The sequence below is a fragment of the Asterias rubens genome, chromosome 5 (genome assembly GCF_902459465.1).
Source record: "Asterias rubens chromosome 5, eAstRub1.3, whole genome shotgun sequence".
NCBI classification, from domain to species: domain Eukaryota; kingdom Metazoa; phylum Echinodermata; class Asteroidea; order Forcipulatida; family Asteriidae; genus Asterias; species Asterias rubens.
Window position 1 is genome coordinate 11,065,900 of NC_047066.1, and position 11,055 is coordinate 11,076,954.

Here is an 11,055-nt window from a genome sequence, read left to right on the forward strand (position 1 = left end):
AAGTGCGTTTGTTGTTGTATGAACGACTGTATGAAGTAAGCACATTCTATTAATTAACAACAATGTATTCATTTTAGTTTTACCCAATTTAGCTCTTTCATGATTTCTTTTGCAGAGACAAAATTGTTCGTTTTGACAATTGTTTAGCTATTGCTTTGTTATGTAATTTTGTTTTGCCGTTGCATGAGATAGCTTTAAAAACTTGTACATGGTTACATGTACTCCGAATATCCATAAATATCTTTAATTATTTCAAACAAGTGTTAGTCATTGAAATATTATTTATAGAAGAAGTGTAAAGGAAATCAACTATAGTTGTCATCAGTGTCTAGTAGTTACTTCAAATAGATACATTCAGTTTTATCTCTTGAAAAGAAACCCAGAAATATAAGTGATCATTATTATTAAATGTGTGTATAAAAATGAATAAGTGATTGCTTTAAACTTATTTGCATATATTATTTCCTACATCATCGTTCATGTATTTTTAGAAAAAAATAAATGCCAAGAATTGTTTAGATTGTTAATTGGTTAGACTTACTTCTTTTCTTTTTTCCCTCAATTTTAGGCCTAAATTTGATAAAAATGCTGGACCTACCCCTTGTAATTTCTTTCAATTTTAGGCCTAAATTTGATGAAAATGCTGAACCTACCCCTTGTAATTTCTTTCAATTTTAGGCGTAAACTTGAAAAAACTGCTGGACTTACCCTTTGTAATTTTTTTTTTTCAATTTTAGGCTCAAATTGGATAAAAATACTGGACTTAACCCTTGTGATTTGTTTTAAATTGTAGGCTCAAATTGGATAGAAATGAAGGACTTAATCTTTGTCATTTTTCACTTTTAGCCTGGTGTACTTGTCAAATTTTGCCTAAAATTGTGAACTCGTCATTTCTTTCTTGAAAATGTTCAGAAGGCCTTGTGAACTTTACAAGTTGTTCCAGAAAATGTTCACATTATCAAGTTTTTCTTGAACATGTTCACAGGGCTATATATAGCCCTGTGAACTTATCAAATTTGTCTTGAAAATGTTTGTGAACTTATCCAATTTTTCCAGAAAATGTTTGTGAGCTTATCAAAATTTTCCTGATAATTTTTACAACGCTATAAAATTATGCCTTGTGAAATTATCTAATTTGTCTTGAAAATTTTCACAAGGCTATTATAGCATTGTGAACTAACCAAATTTGTCTTGAAAATGTTCACAAGCCTTGTGAACTTATCACTATAGCCTTATGAACTTATCACTATAGCCTTGTGAACCTATCACTATCGCCTTGTGAACTTATCACTATAGCCTTGTGAACTTATCACTATAGCCTTGTGAACCTATCACTATAGCCTTGTGAACTTATCACTATAGCCTTGTGAACTTATCGCATTTTTCTTGGAAATGTTCACAAGGAACATAATATCATATTTTTCTTGAAAATACAACCTTCTATTAAGTTCAATTTTCAAAGACAACAATATTATTCTCCAGGTCTACATTTAAATGTAGAGGCTGGGTTTTTGTTTTGAACTCAATAAGCTCACATGACCCTTATTAGGTTTTTCATAATTCTGTTTCTTTAAATTGAGCTTTAAAGACCCCCGCTTCTCGAACAATACTGTCCGATCACTGTTTGACCTTTTATTGTCCATTTTAAGCTCATAACCAACACTCCTTGACCACTCCGCTGACCTCTTTTGTGACTTTTCAGCCCACTGAAATAATACAAAAACCTCCTTTGACCTCCATTTTGGTAGGGATGTGAAAAGTCAAGTAGTCTTGTTAAAAATGCACACAAACAAATAAAGCACAATGCTATTTTTGTTACCAGTCACTTTTAGAGTTCTAGATTTGCCCTGGACATTCTCAAGCTTTTGTGTTTAAGGTTACTTTGGGTCAATAACCAGGGGTCGATTTCACAAAACTCTTCCTAACTTTGGACTAGTCCTAGCATGGAGGTAGACATTTCTACCTTCATGGTCCTAGACAATGCTAAAAGATAGGACTATGTTAAGACCATTGGTCCTAACTTCAGATACATCAGCCCCAGTAGTGTACAGAAAACCAATGGGAGCTGTTGCCAAAAAGAGGCCAAACAATAAATTATGAGGTCCCTGATTGTAGTGTACTGTTTATTAGCCTAAAGCTAGTGTTTATAGTACAAACTTTGATTTGTAAACCTGAGAACAAAAGAGGTCAACATGATGTTGGGACTTCACCTATGTGTCTTTTTACAGTGTTAAAGGCAGTGGACACTAAATTATCACTTTTTTGGTAATTATCACTTTTTTTATCAGCATAAAACCTTACTTGTTGACGAGTAATGGGGAGAGGTTGATAGTATAAGACTTTGTGAGAAACGGCTCCCTCTGAAGTGACGTAGTTTTCAAGAAAGAAGTAATTTTCCACGAATTTGATTGCGAGACCTCAATATTTAGAATTGCGAGCGAATCTAGAATTAAAAACTTCAAACCAAAACAAATTCGCTAATCCCCCAACAGCAACTAAAATAAGTTTTTACGCCCCTCCTGTTTTGTATTATTATGTATACTTAACCCTGTGGTTAAAAATAACAAAATAAGATTGAAGACACTCATGACAAGACAACTTAAACATAAAAATAGTAAGGGGCAGAATTTTTTTTTAAAGCATTATCATGGTTTATAAACAAAATCATATAATATTATTATTTCTTGTGTTTTTTTGCATCTTTGTGAGTGACAACTTTTGTAATATTATTCTAGGAACTATTTTAAACCAATTTAAAGCAAATTTTAATTGTATTTTTATTATTATTATTTTATTTGCCATAACAGTGCAAAACAAAATACATTGACAATTTTATACCCCGAGATGGGCAAGGGACAACAAAAGCAAATACATACTATGTTCCGTAGATCTGTTGCCCCACATCTGGGGGTACACATTAAAATTAATATAGATTTAACAATAGTACACAAAGCAATAATAAATGCAGATAATTATACAACCAATAGTAAATAATAAATATTTAATAAGAACAAATAAATTAAAAATCTATAAAGAATAACAAATAAATTAAAATAAATAAGTAAGTAAAAATAAAAATAACAGATATAAGGATAAACAATAAAAGGAAATAAATAAAATAATAAATAAAAAGTAAATTAAAGTAGTGGTAAAGGATTACTCTCTTAGATAGTGATGTGGTGTGGTTCATTTTGAGGATAATGTTTGGTGAACTTCATTTTTTTTTTCCTGTTGCGCTTGGTATTTTTAAGCAGAATTAATTAAAATCACCCAGCAGGTGCATCAATTAATTATTACAACTCACTTTACGCGGGAGACTCTACATTCCGTCGACAGAGGGCGCGATTCCTATTTTAATACCTAGTCAGATACCCTAAACCAAATTCAACGCTGAACGTATGGATGAAGTCAAGCTTGATAAATCACTTGCCTTGCATTCAGAAACGCATGCTGGGATCAGAATTTCTCAAAAACATGGACGGAGAGGAACTATTGCTTCTTCGAGAGAACTTTGGCCGCACTTGACTCCGTTTTACCGTTTCCTGAAAAAGGAACGGTAGTTATGAAATGCAAGACATGTCCTCACAAAGTAAATGCAAAAAGTAAGTTTGGAATAAATACATTTCTTGTGGAAACCGGAGCTTGTAAAGCTGTGTGTCATGGCCCCCTGGACTTGTGCGTAATTTTTAAAAGGGGTAGGCGGGGTCGGGACGTGGCCAAGGAGGCGGTGGGGGAGGAGGCTGATGCATGATCGCAACACTCAGACTTTGAATATCAAATACATTAACGCAATATCAGCTCAATGACTTTGATTCTAAAGATGTAAATGACCTGTGACTGATAATTTGTAGTTAGGCCTAACAAAAAATGTTGAATATTTTTCTTTTATTTTTTATATTTATATATAAAAAGTATTTAGGCCTATAAATAAAATAGTACTAGTAGACTATTTTTAATTTCAATATTAATTTTGTAATTTACATTATATTGGCCTACTACACTAGGCCTTTCTGTAAGATTAATGATTGCCTATTATATCATCCTTTGTAATGATTGCATCCTGGTGGCTCATGCGCTGTTTGGTCATGTTATTATAGTAAAAATAAAACAAATATCATATAAATACGTGTAAATTCCCTAGCTAACCCTAACTGCTAACCCTAACCCTGACTGCATCCACGCAGCCTTGGATACACATGTATATAATATACATGTAGGAGTGGCCCTGTATTCTAATACTAATAGTACTAAAATGAAAATCTTTTTTAGTTGTGGTAAAAAAAAACTAAAAGAAATACCCTTGGCACAACCACTTTTTGATTCGATATGAAAGAATATAGTATCTAATTTACCTCACAATGAGATATCCCTTTGTAAAAATGAGTGAAAAAGTGATGGCGCCATACGAAAATTATCCCCATTGACTGTCTGACTTGTCTTTTTTGGAAATGAATGTTTCAGATTTTCAAATCTTATGATGAGGCATGGTCTGTGCTGTGCAACCTGCTGGTGCCGGGCACTTATGATTTCAAAGGCGACTAACACACATTTAAAAAAAAGATTTTAAGTTAAAATTACATTCCTTTCATTCACAGATTTTCAACAAAAAGTAACACTTGTGTAAAGTTGTTACTTTATTAATATTATCAGTGATTTTTTATTTTTTTATCACTCAGCGGTGACCGCATATATCACTATCATTATTGTAAGCACAGACAGCAATTTTTTGAATGAATGAAAAGTAACTTTTTGTCTTCCTTCTCATTACAGCTGCATTACATGGTGTGGTCTATCATTCATACCTGCGTCCCAACTCTCGCAAGAATGTTGAAGGTCGTCATGAGGTCGTCGGCCAGAAAGACCTAGGACCCACTGGTGAGTGAAACACTGGAGTTTTATCTTAGGAAATGACCAAAATGTTTAGTTTTATATCTTGATGTTTACATACAGAAATGTTCGCACTTTATTGTTGTTCAATTGTGTATACTAATGCTGGGCGAATAGTGAAATCTGGTATTCGGTTAACCGCTAGCAAACTATCCGAAATTAACCGGATATTCAAATGCTTTTTTGCCTCTAGAGGGCGCTATTTAAAAAAATATATATATTGTTGTTGCTGCTAGACGGTGCTGTTCGTTTGTGAATGAGATCTTTTGGGCGGATCGATATTAGTTTTAGACAGTGTCACTCAGTGCATTCATAAAATTAACCGGATCTAATTTAAAGATGCCGATTTGCTTTTTCTTTTGATTGTGATTGACTCTACGTAAAGGAAAACTTTCGTAATCTTGAACAAATTACGTCAGAAATGTCATTGTCTTAACTCTTTCACGGAGGTGAGCATACATGTAGTTAAATACTTAATTTATGCTGTTTTATGCTGTCTTAAGAGAAGTTTCATAAGAATTTAGACAAAACATTCCTATCAGTTGTTGCCCGACGTCCGTGGATAATAGGAATATCCGGTTACTTGGTTGTAATTACAGAACTATCTGGTTTGTAAATAGGTGTTTGCTCCCCTTGCAGATATCCGGTTAAAACAAAAAAGGATGTTCAAATTATTCGCCCAGACCTAGTGTATACAATAACCACCAAAACATTTTGTTTTTATTTTTTCTTGCAGAGGTTTCATTATTTATATTTACATGTAACTCTGAATGAATAAAAAACATGTACAATTAAAATCTGTGAAAAGGGTTCACCACCCATAGGGAAACCTCCGGCCATTTTTAAAATTGGTTTATGGAAAAAAGATGCCCAAAAGATGAAATTTATTAGTTGATTTATTTCATGATCTCTTTTGAAGAGTCTAACCCCCAAAATATTTTAAGTTCACTGTTTTATTTTATTTCAGAAAGAAACAAAAACAAATCAATGTAAAGGGTTTGCCACCTGTAGGGGAACCTCTGGTCAATTATGAAATTGTTTGAAAGATAAATGCACAATTTTGTCTTGAATTAAAGGTGGTTTATCATTTGGTGAAAAAAAAAAAAAAAAGCAACTCCCAAAGTTCTTTGTTTGTAGTTTGTTAATCTTATTTCAAAAGTTTTATCCCTTTGAAAACAGCAAAATTCAGTGATAAAGGTGCGCCAATTTTTTAACTGTCTTTAATTGAAAAATGTACAACTTTTTTTTTATAATTTGGTAGTTTTTGAAAATTACCCTCCCCCCAAAAAAAATATTTGGTTAGAAACAGTTTTATTTCAGAGGTTTTATATTTAACTCTTAAGAAGAGCAAACTTCAGTGATATGGGTTCGCCACCCGTAGGGAGACCCCTGGCCAATTTTTTAACTGTGTTTGATTGAAAATTGCGCCACTTCAAATAAAAAGTTGACATTTTGGTATAGTTTTAAAAATAAAGTAAGCCCCCCAAATATTTTGTTATGCAAATAGGTTTGTTTCATTTCAGAGGTTCTATATTTTACCTGTAAAAACAGGAGCAAAAATCGGTGATACAGTGTTCGCAACCCATAAGGAAAACCCCAGCAAATTGTTTTGAAATGTTTGGAAAAAAGCAATTTTTTGATGTATCGAAATCTTTACCTCGGCCGGATTCATCGCTACTGTGACAGGGTTTTGCTTCTTTCTGTTTTCTCAGCAAGTCCAACCAGTAGACCTATTTTGCTGAAACTTTCACTGTTTATTTCATCTTTCTAACTCTTTTTGAAATCGACGGGCCAGTTTATTCCGAAGGGAGCTGGGTTGGTTTGATGAATGAAATAAATGGCCTAGCGATCAGGGGTAACATTGTTGAAGAGCCTGAATTCGGATTTCAGAGCTGTAGGCGGATTAAAATTTATTTTTATTTTTCATTTCTTTATTTATAGGCATCAAGAGATTGATTTCTCCTGAAGAGAATCAACATCTTCTGATTGGTCTACACTGAGAGGAACTCAAGGCTAGAGCTCACTGGAACAAGGAGATGAAATCACCACCGACGACGGCGACAACAACGACGACCACCTGATGCCAGAGAGATGTCCTACTGATGAGGAGGCCGATTTTTTAGCGGTGTTTATTAATTGAAAAATGCGCCACTTCATATAAGGTGCTTTACAATTTGGTAAGTTTTGAACAAGCCCCCAAATATTTTTTTTTTTTTATTTTAACTCTGGAAACAGAAGAGCAAAAATTCAGTGACAAAGGGTTCGCCACCCGTAAGGAAACCCCTGGCCAATTTTTTAACTGTGTTTGATTAAAAATTGCCCCACTTCAAATTAAAAGTTGACGTGGTAAATTTTGAAAAATAACGCCAGCCATGTTTAGCTAGCGATTTTTTGGAAGGGGTTGAACACAGCTCAATTTTTGCGAGTTATTCATTGCGAGTTCGTAACAACAAAATTTGCTTCGCATTCGCAGGACGTATGAACTTGGCTTTAGGCTTGTAGACCCTTTAGGTTTATCATACAGTTTCCATAAATTGCACAAGGGTTAGTAGGTACCTGTGAGGGCAGAGATGGTTCTTGTGATTTATTTAGCTAGGTCACTGTGTACATATTTGGCCGCACAGGCAGTTTATTCCCAAGGGAGCTGAGTTGGTTTGATGAATGAAATAAATGGTCTAGTGATCAGGGGTAACATTGTTGAAGAGCCACGAGCGTCACTGAATGACGGATTTCAGAGCTGTGGGCGGATTAAAACTTATTTGTTATTTCTTTATTTCTTTATTTACAGGCATCAAGAGATTGATTTCTCCTGAAGAGAATCAACATCTTCTGATCGGTCTACACTGAGAGGAACTCAAGGCAAGAGCTCACTGGAACAAGGAGATGAAATCACCACCGTCGACGGCGACAACAATGACGACCACCTGATGCCAGAGAGATGTCCTACTGATGAGGAGGCCGATTTTTTAGCGGTGTTTATCAATTGAAAAATGCGCCACTTCATATAAGGTGATTTATCATTTGGTAAGTTTTGAACAAGCCCCCAAATATTTGGTTTTATTTTTTTTTTTACTCTGAAAACAGAAGAGCGAAAGTTCAGTGACAAAGGGTTCGCCACCCGTAAGGAAACCCCTGGCCATTTTTTTAACTGTGTTTGATTAAAAAATTGCCCCACTTCAAATTAAAAGTTGACATTTGGTACATTTTGAAAAATAACGCAAGCCCCCCCAAATATTTTGTTATACAAATAGCTTTGTTTCATTTCAGAGGTTTTATATTTTACCTGTGAAAACAGAGGAGCAAAGTCGGTGATGAAGGGTTCACCACCTGTGAGGAAACCCCTGGCAAATTTTTTTGAAATGTCTGGAAAAAAAGCAAACATAATTTGTTGTATTATTGTATGTTGATTCACCTCTACTGTGACAGGATTTTGCTTCTTTCTGTTTTCTCAGCAAGTAGAACCAGTAGACCTATTTTGCTGAAACTTTCACAGTTTTATTTCATCTTTCTATATTTTGTCCATTACTCATTGACAAAAAAACAAACTTACGGCCCTGCCTTTTAGGCATTTAATCACAAATTTGTTATTTCAATGCTTCATCACTTCTTAAGTTCATTTTTGAATCTGGTCTGGTTTCAGATTGACGGGGCATGTGCCAAGTGCGGTCACGATGGACTTCATTTCCACACAAGACAAACACGATCAGCTGATGAAGGACAAACCGTCTTCTATTTCTGCCCATCATGCAAGTAAGTCAATCACTACTAAAGCCTGGTTCATACTTCCTGCAAATGCAAAGTGAATTTTGGCGACACAGCCCTGTTTAGTTAGTGAATGTTTGGAAGGGGTTGAACACAGCTCACCTGTTGCGAGTTATTCATTGTGAGTTCGTGACAACAAAATTTGCTTTGCATTCGCAGGACATATGAACCTGGTTTTAGGCTTGTAGACCCTTTAGGTTTATCATACAGTTACCATAGATTGCACAAGGGTTAGTAGGTACCTGTGAGGGCAGAGACGGTTCTTGTGATTTATTTAGCTAGGTCACTGTGTACATATTTGGCCGCACAGGCAGTTTATTGCCAAGGGAGCTGAGTTGGTTTGATGAATGAAATAAATGGTCTAGTGATCAGGGGTAACATTGTTGAAGAGCCACGAGCGTCACTGAATGACGGATTTCAGAGCTGTAGGCGGATTAAAACTTATTTGTTATTTCTTTATTTCTTTATTTACAGGCATTAAGAGATTGATTTCTCCTGAAGAGAATCAACATCTTGTGATCGGTCTACACTGAGAGGAACTCAAGGCAAGAGCTCACTGGAACAAGGAGATGAAATCACCACCGTCGACGGCGACAACAATGACGACCACCTGATGCCAGAGAGATGTCCTACTGATGAGGAGGCCGATTTTTTAGCGGTGTTTATCAATTGAAAAATGCGCCACTTCATATAAGGTGATTTATCATTTGGTAAGTTTTGAACAAGCCCCCAAATATTTGGTTTTATTTTTTTTTTTTTACTCTGAAAACAGAAGAGCGAAAATTCAGTGACAAAGGGTTCGCCACCCGTAAGGAAACCCCTGGCCATTTTTTAACTGTGATTGATTAAAAATTGCCCCACTTCAAATTAAAAGTTAACATTTGGTACATTTTGAAAAATAACGCAAGCCCCCCCAAATATTTTGTTATACAAATAGCTTTGTTTCATTTCAGAGGTTTTATATTTTATCTGTGAAAACAGAGGAGCAAAGTCGGTGATGAAGGGTTCACCACCTGTGAGGAAACCCCTGGCCAATTTTTTTGAAATGTCTGGAAAAAAAGCAAACATAATTTGTTGTATTAATGTATGTTGATTCACCTCTACTGTGACAGAATTTTGCTTCTTTCTGTTTTCTCAGCAAGTAGAACCAGTAGACCTATTTTGCTGAAACTTTCAGAGTTTTATTTCATCTTTCTATATTTTGTCCATTACTCATTGACAAAAAAACAAACTTACGGCCCTGCCTTTTAAGCATTTAATCACAAATCTGTTATTTCAATGCTTCATCACTTCTTAAGTTCACTTTTGAATCTGGTCTGGTTTCAGATTGACGGGGCATGTGCCAAGTGTGGTCACGATGGACTTCATTTCCACACAAGGGAACACGATCAGCGGATGAAGGACAAACCGTCTTCTATTTCTGCCCATCATGCAAGTAAGTCAATCACTACTAAGCCTGGTTCATACTTCCTGCAAATGCAAAGTGAATTTTGGCGACACAGCCCTGTTTAGTTAGTGAATGTTTGGAAGGGGTTGAACACAGCTCACCTGTTGCGAGTTATTCATTGTGAGTTCGTGACAACAAAATTTGCTTCGCATTCGCAGGACGTATGAACCTGGTTTTAGGCTTGTAGACCCTTTTAGGTTTATCATACAGTTACCATAGATTGCACAAGGGTTAGTAGGTACCTGTGAGGGCAGAGATGGTTCTTGTGATTGATTTAGCTTGGTCACTACATATTTGGCCGCACAGGCAGTTTATTCCCAAGGGAGCTGAGTGGTTTGATGAGTGAAATAAATGGTCCAGTGATCAGGGGTAACATCGTTGAAGAGCCACGAGCGTCACTGAATGACGGATTTCAGTGCTGCATGAGGATTAGTACAAGCAGTAATTCACTGTTTACATGACGTGTGTGTAAAGCACAATATGGTTACAAGTGCAGCTATCAGCAAAACGGAAACAAACAAAACATGCAATTGGATCTTGAAGGATCTGTGGTGGACTTAACAAAGAGTTATGACTAGTCTTATCTGAAGTTAGGACAAGTTACTCGTCTAACTTAGGACTAGCCTTAAGTTTTTAATATCTCCTGGGACTAGTCCCAAGTTAGGACCAGTCCTAACTCTTTTGGAATGTGACCCCAGGATGGTTAGGGTCAAAGGTTCATTTTTGTATGTAAAAGTAATTTTTCATGTATTCTTTTGATTTACAGGCATCAAGAGATTGAGTACTCCTGAAGAGAATCAACATCTTCGGATTGGTCTTCACTGAGAGGAACTCAAGGCAAGAGCTCACTGGAACAAGGAGATGAAATCACCACCAACAACGAGGACCACCTGATGCCAGGTGTAATTTCAAAATTAGAAATTGTAGGCCTACGCTTTTTTTGTTTTGAAAGTTGTATC

General features: G+C 35.6%; 1 long non-coding RNA gene across 1 annotated transcript; it reads left to right on the forward strand.

Annotated features, from left to right (window-relative positions):
• The first annotated feature begins 3,480 nt into the window (after window positions 1-3,480).
• LOC117290040 lies at window positions 3,481-6,855 on the forward strand. The gene is made up of 3 exons (XR_004519027.1): window positions 3,481-3,602; window positions 4,771-4,875; window positions 6,829-6,855. It is a non-coding gene; the product is annotated as an uncharacterized LOC117290040 (long non-coding RNA).
• Window positions 6,856-11,055: the final 4,200 nt, after the last annotated feature.